The following is a 15,388-nucleotide window of genomic DNA, read 5'->3' as shown; positions in this document are numbered from 1 at the left end:
GCAAACATCCCTCTCCCAGCTCAGTCAGACCACAGCTGAGAGTGTAGGATGTTTACACACCAGAGCACAGTGATTCTTCTGCATCAAAATGAAATCTTCAAACGAGAGCTAGGAGAAAAGGAATGACAAACCAGAAAACAAACACTTCAATGAATGAAAGGCTAATACACTATGACCCCTTGAACAGGGCAGAGGAACTCTGACAAAAGGTTCTTAACTTCAGTATTGATTGGTTCATCCAACTTTTCATGCAATTATCACCAGTTTTTATTTCAACATCTGGCATCTTCTGTTGTCACCTTACAAAACAGTTAACACTACAGATGAAGTTGGAAAGATATTTTGTCCAATATCCAATTGCATACACAAAATTCCCACTATTTAGTGAACATTCCTCCTGCTAGCAGTCTCGCCTCCGACCAAGGCCGGGAGATCAGAGAAGTGAAAGTAAAAATTTTAAGTAACAGTATAGTCCAGCATTGATGGAGCACAGTACTGGCTGAAGTGCTTAGTGCTCTCATTTAACAACACTAGTTTAAAAAAAAATCAGTGAGAATTATCAGTGCCCTGGTTATGTTTATCCTACAACTAACATCACTAAAACACGTTGATTATTATCACACAGCTGTTATGGGATTCTGCTATATATAAACTAGGTGCCATATTTATATATTGCCACACTGACTACAGAGCAAAGTGCTCTTTTAGCTATAAAGTTCTTTCAGCATCATGAAGCCACAAGAAGGTATGGAAATTTAAGTCTGACTTTATATTCTTCATTCCCCTAAGGGCTACTTAATGACAGTAACTTAAAATATAATTTAATGTAGATTTTCCTCTATGCCAGTACACACTCATGGAGACAATAAATGTGCTGGCCTATCAGCAGTTGCTTGGTGGATCAGGCAAGCTATGACAAAGGAACAAAGAGGCTGTAACATTCCCATTTCAGCTTCAGCTGGAAACAGCTCTCATTGCAGTGGCTGCCTGGACAGGGATAACAGTTTGTTGAACAGCAACATGTCCTGGTGGCCTCACTGAGAAGAGGAGGAATTTTAGATGCACATTATATTCAGGAGAATTTTAGTGACATACAAGCTGACTACAGGCATTGTCAAATTTGTTTAGTGATGAACATTTAAGGCACCTCTATAGCATGAAGTTTACTTTAGGTTTGTGAAAAGATACGCAGCACTCCAAGATAAGCAGGCTGCTGAAAAATGCCAATTGCAATGAGAAGGGTGAGGTCTGGGAAAAGCGGAATTAATGCTTAGCTAGCAAAACTGCAATTGAACAACCTAAAGTCTTTAAGGTAGAGATAATTCAAGTATAATGAAGATACATTCCCACGAGGAGGAAAAAAGGTATGGTAATTAAAGCCAAAGCACTCCGGATGATCAAAAAAAGAGGATAATAAAGCAAAAGAAAGGGCATTAGACAGCAGGTTGATAACATGTCTGAACCACGATGATTAAAGGGGGTATTTAATAGCCAAAGAACAAAAAGAGCAGGAGAAAAGACTAATAGCAAAAATAAAAGGAAATCCAACATTCTGTAGATATGTAAACAATTAAAGGATTGAGGAAACAGGTGGGGCCAACATCAAATCAACCCAGCATATCACTACAGAAGACGTTGCTGGCATCTCAAAGGAATAGGAAGCTGAAATAGAAAGTGGATGAATGACTGACATAAGTGGCAGTAAAAGGGGTGATTAATTAAAGTGATTTGTTGCATCCAAGATGCCTAGATAAATTAGGAATAACAATAATCAGGGACAAAACTAGCTATCAGTTCGAATGTTTAGGGAAAGCTACTATGAATTTGCTGAAGGCAAATTGCATCTAATCAAACTGACATTGGTTTTAAAGAGGGACTGAGGTATCTGCAGCTGCAGTATTCAAAGGGTTTCCAAATAAGTCATCTACCTCTACCACATAAGAGAAGCTAACAAGAGAAGTCAAAGCCAACATGAAAGCCGAACTGAAGGCACATAATAGAGCAAAAACTAGTGGGAAGTTAAAGGCGCAAACAACAGGAATTCTGCAGATGCTGGAAATTCAAGCAACACACATCAAAGTTGCTGGTGAACGCAGCAGGCCAGGCAGCATCTCTAGGAAGAGGTACAGTCGACGTTTCAGGCCGAGACCCTTCATCAGGACTAACTGAAGGAAGGGTTAGTAAGAGATTTGAAAGTGGGAGGGAGAGGGGGAGATCCAAAAAGATAGGAGAAGACAGGAGGGGGAGGGATGGAGCCAAGAGCTGGACAAGTGATTGGCAAAGGGGATATGAGAAGATCATGGGACAGGAGGTCCGGGAAGAAAGAAGGTCCGGGGGGGGGGGAAGAGAACCCAGAGGATGGGCAAGGGGTATAGTCAGAGGGACAAAGGGAGAAAAAGGAGAGTGAGAGAAAGAATGTGTACATAAAAATAAATAACGGATGGGGTACGAGAGGGAGGTGGGGCACTAGCAGAAGTTAGAGAAGTCGATGTTCATGCCATCAGGTTGGAGGCTACCCAGACGAAATATAAGGTGTTGTTCCTCCAACCGGAGTGTGGCTTCATCTTTACAGTAGAGGAGGCCATGGGTAGACATGTCAGAATGGGAATGGGATGTGGAATTAAAATGTGTGGCCACTGGGTGATCCTGCTTTCTATGGCAGACAGAGCATAGGTGTTCAGCAAAATGGTCTCCCAGTCTGCGTCGGGTCTCGCCAATATATAGGAGGCCACATCGGGAGCTCTGGACGCAGTATATCACCCCAGCCAACTCACAGGTGAAGTGTCGCCTCACCTGGAAGGACTGTCTGGGGCCCTGAATGGTGGTAAGGGAGGAAGTGTAAGGCCACTATCAACTCTGCTCTCAAACGCATCTCCCCCATTTCACATACATCTGCTCTCACTCCATCCTCCCGCCACCCCACTAGGAATAAGGTTCCCCTGATCCTCACCTACCACCCCACCAGCCTCCGGGTCCAACATATTATTCTCCGTAACTTCTGCCACCTCCAATGGGATCCCACCACTAAGCACATCTTTCCCTCCCCCCCCTGCTTTCCGCAGGGATCGCTCCCTACGCGACTCCCTTGTCCATTCGTTCCCCCCCATCCCTCCCCACTGATCTCCCTCCTGGCACTTATCCTTGTAAGCAGAACAAGTGCTACACATGCCCTTATACTTCCTCCCTTACCACCATTCAGGGCCCCAGACAGTCCTCTGGGTTTCCCCCCTCCCCCGTCTTTCTCCCCAGACCTCCTGTCCCATGATCCTCTCATATCCCCTTTGCCAATCACCTGTCCAGCTCTTGGCTCCATCCCTCCCCCTCTTGTCTTCTCCTATCATTTTGGATCTTCCCCCTCCCCCTCCCACTTTCAAATCTCTTATTAACTCTTCCTTCAGTTAGTCCAGACGAAGGGTCTCAGCCTGAAACGTCGACTGTACCTCTTCCTAGAGATGCTGCCTGGCCTGCTGCGTTCACCAGCAACTTTGATGTGTGTTGCGGTAAGTTAAAGGATTAGGAAGCTTCTTAAAAACCAACAGAAGGCAATTAAAAAAAGTCATCAAAAGGTAAAGATGGAATATGAAAGCAAGCTCGCCAATAATATTAAAGAGTATATTAAAAGCTTCTTCAGATACATAAAGTGTAAGAGAGGCAAGTGGATATTGGACCGCTGGAAAATGACGTTGGAGAGGTAGTAATGGGGGACAAGGAAATGGCAGACGAACTATGAATTTTACATCAGCCTTCATAGTGGAAGAGGCGAGCAGCATGTTGGAAGTTCCAGATGTAAGGGGTCATGAAGTGTGTGAACCATTACCAGAGAGAAGGTTCTTGGGAAACTGAAAGGTCTGAAGGTAGGTACCATACTCAGCGTTCTGAAAAAGGTGGCTGAAGAGATTGTGGAGGTATTAGTAATTATCTTGCAAGAATCACTAGATTCTGGAATGATTCTGGAAGACTGGAAAATTGCAAATGTCACTCCACTCTTCAAGAAGGGGAAGAGGCAGAATAAAGGAAACTATAGGTCAGTCTTGGAGTTGATTATTATAGGTGAGGTCTCAGGATACGTGGAGAAACATGATAAAATAGGCAACACACACAAAATGCTGGAAGAGCTCAGCAGGCCAGGCAGCATCTATGGAAAAGAGTAAGTAATCGACGTTTCAGACTGAGACCCTTCATCAGTCTTGCTTACTCTTTTCCATAGATGCTGCCTGGCCTGCTGAGCTCCTTCAGCATTTTGTGTGTTGCTAGGATTTCCAGCATCTGCAAATTTTCTTGACTTTGTGATAAAGTAGGCATAGATTCCTCAAGGGAAAATCTTGCCTGACAAATCTTTTGGAATTCTTTGAAGTAGTAACAAGCAGGATCGACAAAGGAGAAACAGTTGACGATGCGTACTTGGGTTTTCAGAAGAACTTTGACAAGGTGCCACATGAGGCTGCTTAATAAGCTACAAGCCCATGGTATTACAGGAAAGACTCTAGCATGGATAAAGCATTGGCTGAATGTCAAGAGGCAAAGAGTGGGAACAAAGGAGCCTTTTTCTGGTTGGCTGCCAGTGATTAGTGGTGTTTCACCATGGTCTGTGTTGGGACCACTTCTTTTTACATTATATGTCAATGATTTGGATGATGGAATTGATGGTTTTGCTGCAAAGTTTACAGGCAATATAAAGACAGCTGAAGGGCCAGGTTGTTTTGAGGACGTAGAGAGGCTACAGAAGGACTTGGATGAGGAGAACGGGCAAAGAAGTGGCAGATGAAATACAGGGTTGGGAAGTACATGATTATGCACTTTGGTAGAAGAAATGAAAGGGATGACTATTTTTTAAAATAAGAGTGAAAACCCAAAAACAGAGGCGCAAAGGAACTTGGGAGTCCTTGTGCAGGATTCGCTTAAGGTTAATTTGCAGATTGAGTCTATGGTGAGAAAGGCAAATGCAATGTTAGCATTCATTTCAAGAGGACTAGATACAAAAACGATCCAGGGTTAGATTATCATTGAAAATTCAAATGGGATTAATGTAGGATTAGTGCAAATAGATGGCTGATGGTCAAAATGGATGGTGGGCCAATAGACCTCCTTCCATTCTGTACGATTCCATGGCATTATGAACAGAGCTGGTCAGATGAAGAAAGTGACCCGAAATGCATACAGAAACTTTGGCTTTACAAACAGACGCCACAAAACATTAGAGGATCTTGATTAACATGGACAAAACAAAAATCCAACTGCAGCAAAAGCAATACCCCCAGTTCTACGCACCCCAGAAAAGAGATTACTAGTGACTGGACAAGAGATCAGAGTTTAATTATGATCTCCACTATTTTATGGGTAAAATTTGCATTTTTCTTGTTGACCATGTGGGTCACTTGCAGGTGCTCCAGTTTTCTTCGAGATCCTGAAGACATGAAGTTAACTGGTTGCAAAAATTACCCTTAGCATGCAGGTGGGTAATGGAAGGGGTGCTGACCATATGTGGGAAGTTTCAACTGTGATTAATATTGGATTACTCTAAATAAGTGCTTGATGCTTCACAAAGCCCATTTTCACATTCAACAGCAGACTCTACAAGTCAAGTTTGTGCTCCTTGGAATAAGGGAGGTTGACGGCAAATCTGATATTTAACGTTACTAAGGGTCTGGACAGTAAATAGAGCAAAACTCTTTTCCTTTGATAAAGGGTCAAGAATCAGAGAATTAAAAAAAAAACAAGGCAAAGTATCATGAGAAAATAGCAATATTTTGAAAAAGGAGGAACAATCTGCCTTAGGAGTCAGTGGGTTGAGCAATATCCACAGAGGTAGAGTAATTTTTGATGATCCAGGTGGAAATCCTGCTTTCAGTCCAGATTCTACCATTTGCCATCTCATGTGCCAGCACTGTAAGGGGAACTGGATAAGTACAAGAAAGGAGATTATTCCAGTGCTAAGAGGAGAAGGCAAGGCTTGCTCTTGCATAAAATTATGTCCTTAAATTATTTAATATTGTGATGTACTGAGACACTGCAAATCCAAATGCCTACACATGAAGAACCTCACAAAAATGATTGAAATATGTATATTGTGCATTTTGCAACAGTAATTTTTATTTTGTAATTCCTGTGTTTACTGTCAGCTAAGATGCACACAACTGGCAATATAGGTGATCTTTTCTACGGTACTGTACTGGGGAGGGAGGGGAGAAGGAGGGCAATTCATTATACAGGAAATGGCAAAAAACAAATACATTCCTATTTTAACGCAAACAACAGGAATTCTGCAGATGCTGGAAATTCAAGCAACATACATCAAAGTTGCTGGTGAACGCAGCAGGCCAGGCAGCATCTATAGGAAGAAGCGCAGTCGACGTTTCAGGCCGAGACCCTTCGTCAGGACTAACTGAAGGAAGAGTGAGTAAGGGATTTGAAAGCTGGAGGGGGAGGGGGAGATGCAAAATGATAGGAGAAGACAGGAGGGGGAGGGATGGAGCCGAGAGCTGGACAGGTGATAGGCAGAAGGGGATACGAGAGGATCATGGGACAGGAGGTCCGGGAAGAAAGACGGGGGGGGGGGGTGACCCAGAGGATGGGCAAGAGGTATATTCAGAGGGACAGAGGGAGAAAAAGGAGAGTGAGAGAAAGAATGTGTGTATTAAAAAGAGTAACAGATGGAGTACGAGGGGGAGGTGGGGCCTAGCGGAAGTTAGAGAAGTCAATGTTCATGCCATCAGGTTGGAGGCTACCCATACGGAATATAAGGTGTTGTTCCTCCAACCTGAGTGTGGCTTCATCTTTACAGTAGAGGAGGCCGTGGATAGACATGTCAGAATGGGAATGGGATGTAGAATTAAAATGTGTGGCCACTGGGAGATCCTGCTTTCTCTGGCGGACAGAGCGTAGATGTTCAGCAAAGCGGTCTCCCAGTCTGCGTCGGGTCTCACCAATATATAAAAGGCCAGATCGGGAGCACCGGACGCAGTATATCACCCCAGTCAACTCACAGGTGAAGTGATGCCTCACCTGGAAGGACTGTTTGGGGCCCTGAATGGTGGTAAGGGAGAAAGTGTAAGGGCATGTGTAGCACTTGTTCCGCTTACACGGATAAGTGCCAGGAGGGAGATCAGTGGGGAGGGATGGGGGGGACGAATGGACAAGGGAGTTGTGTAGGGAGCGATCCCTGCGGAATGCAGAGAGAGGGGGGGAGGGAAAGATATGCTTAGTGGTGGGATCCCGTTGGAGGTGGCGGAAGTTACGGAGAATAATATGTTGGACCCGGAGGCTGGTGGGGTGGTAGGTGAGGACCAGGGGAACCCTATTCCTAGTGGGGTGGTGGGAGGATGGAGTGAGAGCAGATGTACGTGAAATGGGGGAGATGCGTTTAAGAGCAGAGTTGATAGTGGAGGAAGGGAAGCCCCTTTCTTTAAAAAATGAAGACATCTCCCTCGTCCTAGAATGAAAAGCCTCATCCTGAGAGCAGATGCGGCGGAGACGGAGGAATTGCGAGAAGGGGATGGCGTTTTTGCAAGAGACAGGGTGAGAAGAGGAATAGTCCAGATAGTTGTGAGAGTCAGTAGGCTTATAGTAGACATCAGTGGATAAGCTGTCTCCAGAGACAGAGACAGAAAGATCTAGAAAGGGGAGGGAGGTGTCAGAAATGGACCAGGTAAACTTGAGGGCAGGGTGAAAGTTGGAGGCAAAGTTAATAAAGTCAACGAGTTCTGCATGCGTGCAGGAAGCAGCGCCAATGCAGTCGTCGATGTAGCGAAGGAAAAGTGGGGGACAGATACCAGAATAGGCACGGAACATAGATTGTTCCACAAACCCAACAAAAAGGCAGGCATAGCTAGGACCCATACGGGTGCCCATAGCTACACCTTTAGTTTGGAGGAAATGGGAGGAGCAAAAGGAGAAATTATTAAGAGTAAGGACTAATTCTGCTAGATGGAGCAGAGTGGTGGTAGAGGGGAACTGATTAGGTCTGGAATCCAAAAAAGAAGCGTAGAGCTTTGAGACCTTCCTGATGGGGGATGGAAGTATATAGGGACTGGACATCCAAGGTGAAAATAAAGCGGTGGGGGCCAGGGAACTTAAAATCATCGAAAAGTTTAAGAGCGTGAGAAGTGTCACGAACATAGGTCGGAAGGGATTGAACAAGGGGTGATAAAACAGTGTCAAGGTATGCAGAAACGAGTTCGGTGGGGCAGGAGCAAGCTGAGACAATAGGTCGGCCAGGACAGGCAGGTTTGTGGATCTTGGGTAGGAGGTAGAAACGGGAAGTGCGGGGTGTGGGAACTATAAGGTTGGTAGCAGTGGATGGGAGATCCCCTGAGCGGATAAAGTCGTTGATAGTGTGGGAGACAATGGCCTGGTGCTCCTTAGTGGGGTCATTCCTATTTTGGGCAATTTTCAGATGTGCTAAGGAGAACTAGAGTCATAGAATACTAGAGTGCAGATACAGGCTCTTCAGCCCATCAAGTCCATGAACAGTTATTCTGCCTAGTCCCATTGATTTGTACCTGGACCAGAGACCTCCAGATCCCTCCCATCCAACCCTTTTAAATGCTGAAATCAAATCCACATCTTCCACTGGCAACTCGCTCCAGTCGCACCATCCTCTAAGTGAAGAAGTTCCCTTAAACATTTCAGCTTTCACCCTTAACCATGACATCTAGTTCCAACATCACTCAACCCCAGTGGAAAAACCTGCCTGTATTAACCCTATCTATACTCCTCATAATTTTGTATACTGCTATCAAATCTCCCCTCCTTGTCTTATGCTCCAGGGAATTAAGTCCAAACCTACTCTAACTTTCCATACAACTTGGGTCCTCAAGACCCAGCAACATCCTTGTAAATGTTTTCTGAACTCTTTCAATCGCATTGCTATCTGTCCTGTAGGAGAGTGACCAGAACTGTACACAATATCCCAAATTAGGCCTCACCAACATCTTATTCAACATAACATCCAACTCTTGTACACAATACTTTGATTTATGGAAGCCAATGTGCCAAAAACACTACGATCCTGTCTACATGTCACATGACTTTTAAAAGTATTATGGACTTGTATTCCCAGATCTCTCTGTACTACCACACACTCCACGGTGGTCTACCGTTCCACTGTGCAAGTCCTACCCTGGTTTGTCATCCCAAAGTACAACACCTCAAACTTGCCTGCATTAAATTCTATCTGCCATTTTTTCCACTGCTCCAGATCCCATTGCAAACCTGAATAGCCTTCCTCACTGCTTACTACACCCCCAATTTTAATGTCATTCACAAATTTGCTGATCCAGTTTACTGCCACTCTGGCTTCTTCCATGAAGCTAATGTCAAATCCAAATTACTACCTCTTGAATGGCAAGCAACTGAACCTTCTTGACCAATCTCCCATGTAAGACCTTGCCAAAGACCTTGCTATGCACACAATACCCTCTGCCTTTCCTTCATCAATATTCTTGGTAACTTACTCCAAAAATTCTATAAGATTGGTTAGGTACGATCTATCATACACAAAGCAGTCCCGGTCTAATTTTCTTAAAGACTTTCTCAAACAATAAAACAATATTAGCTATTCTCCAATCCTCCTGCATCTCAACCGTCTCCATGGATATTTTTGATACTTCTGCTATGGCCACTGCAATTTCTGCACGCCTCCCACAAGGTCTGACCCTGGGGATTTATCCACTCTAAGTATGTCCTCCTTTGAAACCTGTATACAGTTCATGACCTCACTGTTATTTTACATCAATTCCATTAACTGTGTCAAACTCCCAAATAAATACATATACTCCACATAATGCTACCACACATTGATTCGTTACAATGCAGTTGTTCAATACTTTATTGACATTTTTTTTTAAATGACTAAAACTCATTCTAAAGAACACTTAAAACTTCTCTAGAGTGGCTGCCGTTACAGTAAACATTCAATCAGCCAATGAGAGCGTTTTACATACGCTCTAAGCCACTCACAGCCAATATGTTAGTTCACGCTCTGTAAATGTTCTTGCTCCCCCACCAATTTATTCGATTTTCTCACCCATCTCTGGAAAATGGCCTGCAACATCAAGCTGCATGAATGGAGTGTGGAAGAAGCTATGGCCAGAAGCATGCAACAACATCCTTGGTTCCAGCTGGAACCAATCATCTAAAACATCGTTGAACTGACAAATGAAGCGGGATTAGAGGATGTAAATGATGGTGTTATTGATGAGTTGCTGCATTCTCAAGGTGAGAGCCTTAACAACGAAGGACTTCGAGAATTGGCAGATCACCACATCCTGGGTGAATCTGAGGACAATGATGGAGGACAGGAAACACCAGCAAGAAACCTCACCACTAGCATCACCACGATCACACAAATCATTGATCAGTTCATCGGTAATGACCCCAACCAGGAGCGAAGCAACAGGGCAAAGATTTCCTGCTACAGGGAACTGTTTCATAAGAGGAAACTTAAGAAAAGGTAGTCAAATCTGAACACCGACTTGAAGAAGCCAAAGTTAGAGGATGACCCACAGCCTGGTCCCTCCTCTCAAGATGTAACCACCACCTAGTTTCCTTCGCTGCTGCTGTGACGTGTTGCTGCTCCACTGGTGTACAGGTTTGACCTATTTGCGTGTTTGTTACTCCATGAATTACTGTTTTATACATAAAATAATACATCATACATCAGGTTTGATTTTTTTTTAAAAATCAGGCACATGTCCAATTACGCAATGTTATGATGACCCCGCATAGTGCTAATTTACATAGAATTCCACCTCTGAGGAAAGCGTTATGCGGAGTCTGAGTATACAGATGAAAAAAATCAAGATCTCCCCCATCTCTTTCAGCTCCATAGATAACCATACTGATCTTCAAGTGGAACTGCACAGATGTTAACCCAAGTAGATTGTTATTACTGGCACCCAATTCAATAAAAGGGTGCAGAGCATAACTCAGCTTTATTGTTGAAAGTATGTCCCACACTATGGCTGTACACAAGGAACAGTAAATTTTTTACAATAATTAATGGAACATTAACAATTCAATGGTAACAAATGCAAGTGAATTTTGGGGCAAAACTCTAAACGTAGTAAATTAGTTTATTATTGTAACAGGTACCAAGGTATAATGAAAAACATCTTGAATATCATACATGCAGAATAGTGTTATAGTTACATAGGCAAACACCAGGTGCAAGGTCATAATGAGGCAGATCAAGCGTTCAATAATTTGGGGAACAGCAGGACAGACCTAATAGCATAGTCTAGGAACAGCAGAGTAAAAGCTGATCTGGAGCCTGGTGGTAGGTACTTTCAGGCTTTGGTATCTTCTACGTAATGGGAAGGTGGTGAATAAAGAATGTCTAGGGTGGGTATGGTCTTTGATTATGCTGGCTGCTTTACTGAGGCAGTGAGAATTGTAGACAGAGTCCATAGAAGAGTGGCTAGTTTCTATGATGTGTTGAACTGTGTCCACAGCTCTCTGCAGTTTCATGCAGTCACTGACAGAGCAGTTACCATTCCGAGTTGTGATGCAACTGAATAGAATGGTTTCTATGGTGCATCAATAAAAATTGGTAAGCATCGATAGGGAAAATGCCAAATTAATTTAGCTTCTTGAGGAAGTAGAGATAATGGTGAGCAGTCTTGGCAATGGCATCGACAAGTTTGGATCAGGACAGGCCATTGGTGATGTTCACTCCTAGCAGCTTGAAGCTCTCAACTCTCATGATCTCAGGACCATCGATGTAAACAGGAGCTTGTCCAATGTTCCCCTGTTTAAAATCAAACAGCTTGTGTTCTGGCGAATTGAGCTCACAAGACCATAAAACATAGCAGCAGAGTTTGGCCATTCAGCCTTTCAAGCCTGCTTCGCCAATCCATCATGGCTGATTTATTATCCCCCTCAACCCCATTCTCCTGTCTTCCCCGTCATAATGCCATGTCGAATATACAGTCACAACACCATGTCGAATATACAGTCACAACACCATGTCGAATATACAGTCACAACACCATGTCGAATATACAGTCATGACACCATGTCACTCGGCTCTCCATCTCCTTCCTGCATTTCAGCTCATCATTCTTTAAGAATCAGCCCACTGCAATAGTATCATCTGCAAAGCTGTAGGTAGAACACAATCCGACCATGCAGTCAGGGTATACAGATTAGTGCAGGGGGCTGAGGAACCAGGATGGAGGATAATTGTGGTGTTGCTGTCCTTATTAACTGGGTCTGTAGGACAAGAATCCCATTGCAAAAGTAGATGATAAGTCTCAGGTCGAGGTTGGAGACGGGCTTGTTTGGAATTATAGTATTGAAGGCACAGATGCAGTCAATAAAGTCTAATGTAGGTGTCCAGATATTCCATTAGTTTGTTAGGCCAGGGTAGATGGTGTCTGCCATCTGTTTTGGTAATAGGCAAGTTGCAGTGGATCAAGGTTTCCTGGGAGGCTGGAGTTAATGTCAGCTACAATCCACCTCTTGAAGCACTTTCTGATGGTGAATGCCAGCCACCATGTGGTAGCCACTAAGGCATGTATGTTATCTTGTTTCCCTTGCATAGCTGGACGGTAGTGGTCTTCTTAAAACAGATAGGAACCCCAGTTTGAAGTGGAGAAGAGGTTAAAAAATTTCTGCAAATATCCCCAACAACTGATCCGTGTAGAACCTAAGATCATAGCCAAGGACACTATCCAGGCCAAATTATGCCAAGAGTGAACGTGAATGTCTAATATTAAATGGACACATATGCAAAACAGACCATTAGTAACCCACCTCAGAGAATTTCAATTGTACCTTGAAGGCAGCAGAACATGAAAATACTTTGATAAAACTTAAAAAACTGAGAAGTTCCAATTTATAAAAAAAATCTGTACAGAACAGACACAGATTTCAAAATAAATGTAGAGTCAGTGATGGAAATAGCCCATGTGGGGTAATATACATGCTAAGATACAGATGAGCACTGGGGGACAAGGATGACAAAGACAGATAGAAGAAAGAGAAAAGACAGGTGTTTATTGAACCTGTACTAACATGAAGTATTTCATAACTGGACCTTGGAAAACAATACTACACTCTAAAAATCAATTTTACTGCATGTTATAAAGCACAGGACAGCAGACTTCTTAAAACTGCAGGTAATTTCTGAGCAGCCACAATTCATTGAAGCAATCAGCAGTCAACAGCTGCAAACATCTGACTGAAAGCCCTTTAACTGCTGCACAGCTTCCAGTCAAGGATGTTTACAACTGTATAAACTGCCAGTAACCAAATCCATCAATACCAAAAATACTAATAAACCAAGTTGTAAATCAGAAATCACTAAATTAGGTTTGATCAGCACAATATAGGAGTCCTGATCTGATCAATTTGATAGCACCAACTATTCCAAAAATGAGGCAACAAACATGAAAACCACTCTCAGACATCCAAAGTCATTCAATGACCAAGAAGTTACAGTGCTTGACTGGGACAAAAACCCAGAACCCTCTTCAAAAGACCTTTCCAGACTTGTGTGACAGGCAGATCCAGAATATTACACTCAACCATTTCAGAAGGTGGTCTAATTGTAGCTTGAAAGCTGCACATGGCTTCTACAGCCCAAACGCAGCTCTCAAAAGATCAATGGCAAACATGATAGGTTCATCAGAAGTGGATCAGGGTGCAACAATGCCCAATGCACTTGGTCCTCCAACCTCAGAAGAACTGCCATAAAATGCTCTGTATGAAATTTCACAAAATGGTATCAGATAGTATTCAGCCATTTTGCTGAAATGATCAATGTGTTTGTGGCGAATTCTCTGGAGAACATTTCTCAAGAATTTAAGGACTGTAAGTTACGTTTTAAATTATCCGTAGCCCTATATTATGTACATTACAATTTAAGGCACAGTGGAAAGATGTTCTGCGTTCACTGTTGAAGATGGCAAGCCACTATCTCCTATAGGTATCTACAAAGCATGACCCATTTACTGCGCCGTAAGCAACTTGGAAACATCACTACGAAAATGAAGCAGAACGGAAAAGGCAAGATTATGACATTAAAGACAAACCCAAACAGCTAACGAGCACCAACTTTCAGCATGAAAACTGGTAGAACAACAGAAGTGAGTTTGGTTATTGCATGCAAAATTGTACATGATTAGAAAATGAAGAGATGAACCTTTTTGAATTTGTATGACAAAATTCCAGCAATGAATAAAGCAAACTTCAATTGTGGAATGTTAGAATATTTACCCATTCAGTGATGTCACAAGGTGGATGCAGAATGGCTTTTCTTTTATATAGTTAGGCTTGTTCTCATTGAGTACAGTTGAAAGACAAGTCATAACTTTTTGCCAACTATGTTTCTGCATATTAAATGAAGGTTAGAAATGGTGGACCTAGTGTTGCTGAAAGAAACAAACTGATGTTGATATAAAGAAAGCAGTTAACAAAACAGTGGAAAATGCCAGAGTGTCAGCATGGAAACTTTTCAGTGCTGCAGTGGGTAAGGTACCTGAAAAGACAGGATAAAAGTAGTCTTTGTCCAACTCTTGACACAGTCCCAAATATCCAGAATATTTTCCCACTCATTACATCATCCATCATGAACATTCTGCCCGCAGAAGCTAAATATAAAAATAATCCTAGAAATCAATTTCTTCTGTTTATATGGGAAGAGGCAAAAAAAATCAGCTAAAAGTGGAATTACTCCACAGCAAGGTGGTTATCCGCCAGCAGTATCTCAAGTATGTTTATGGAAACTATTGGAACACATCATTGCTTTCCTTACAAAAATGGGAAACTTCTCTCCACAACTTGGTATGTATGCAAGTTCGGATAATTTTTACTGTTATCAGACATCTGGAAACATTCAAATGGACACCGCAAGGGCAGGATAAGATTATATCCCACTTTAAAGAGTATTCAACTTTCAGAAGTTCTGCAAATAGTCAGTGTCAAGAAACCTCACTTCTCTCATCATGGTATGGCAAACAAATGACCAAAAATCCAAGTAGCAGAATGAAAACTCAATGAATTTTAGGAATGGTTGATGACTTTCATGTGCATGTGTGAAGATCTACAGAAAGGGAGTGACCACAAATGCTGTGCCATTACTACAGCTACAGAAATATCTACCATAGAAACAGAACAATACAGTTCTAGGAGAATCAGACTAAAGGTAACGCACAAACCAGGATCAACATTCAACTTCTGGCAGAGTGTGCCAGGAACAAACCCCAGGACCAGTGTGCTGCAGATTTTGATTTCTAACATCACTATGATGAAGTTGGTAAATTTAAGATGTTGTGCAACGCTTACCAAGTCAACTGACTTCCATGACAACACATCAGATTTCTAAAGAACAAATAGGATGACATAATGGACACAACTCCAGACCCAACATTAACTAGCCATGATGCAG

The 15,388-nt window shown here is 42.7% G+C and overlaps 1 protein-coding gene across 3 annotated transcripts in view; it reads right to left on the bottom strand.

The window, feature by feature from the left end:
• nfyc (nuclear transcription factor Y, gamma) overlaps window positions 1-15,388 on the bottom strand; it is a 101,583-nt gene that overhangs the window by 32,407 nt on the left and 53,788 nt on the right. The window lies entirely within an intron of this gene.

Source organism: Mobula hypostoma, chromosome 26 (genome assembly GCF_963921235.1).
Source record: "Mobula hypostoma chromosome 26, sMobHyp1.1, whole genome shotgun sequence".
NCBI classification, from domain to species: domain Eukaryota; kingdom Metazoa; phylum Chordata; class Chondrichthyes; order Myliobatiformes; family Myliobatidae; genus Mobula; species Mobula hypostoma.
The sequence above is the reverse complement of the archived record's forward strand: the minus strand, read 5'-3'. Positions and strand labels throughout refer to the sequence as shown.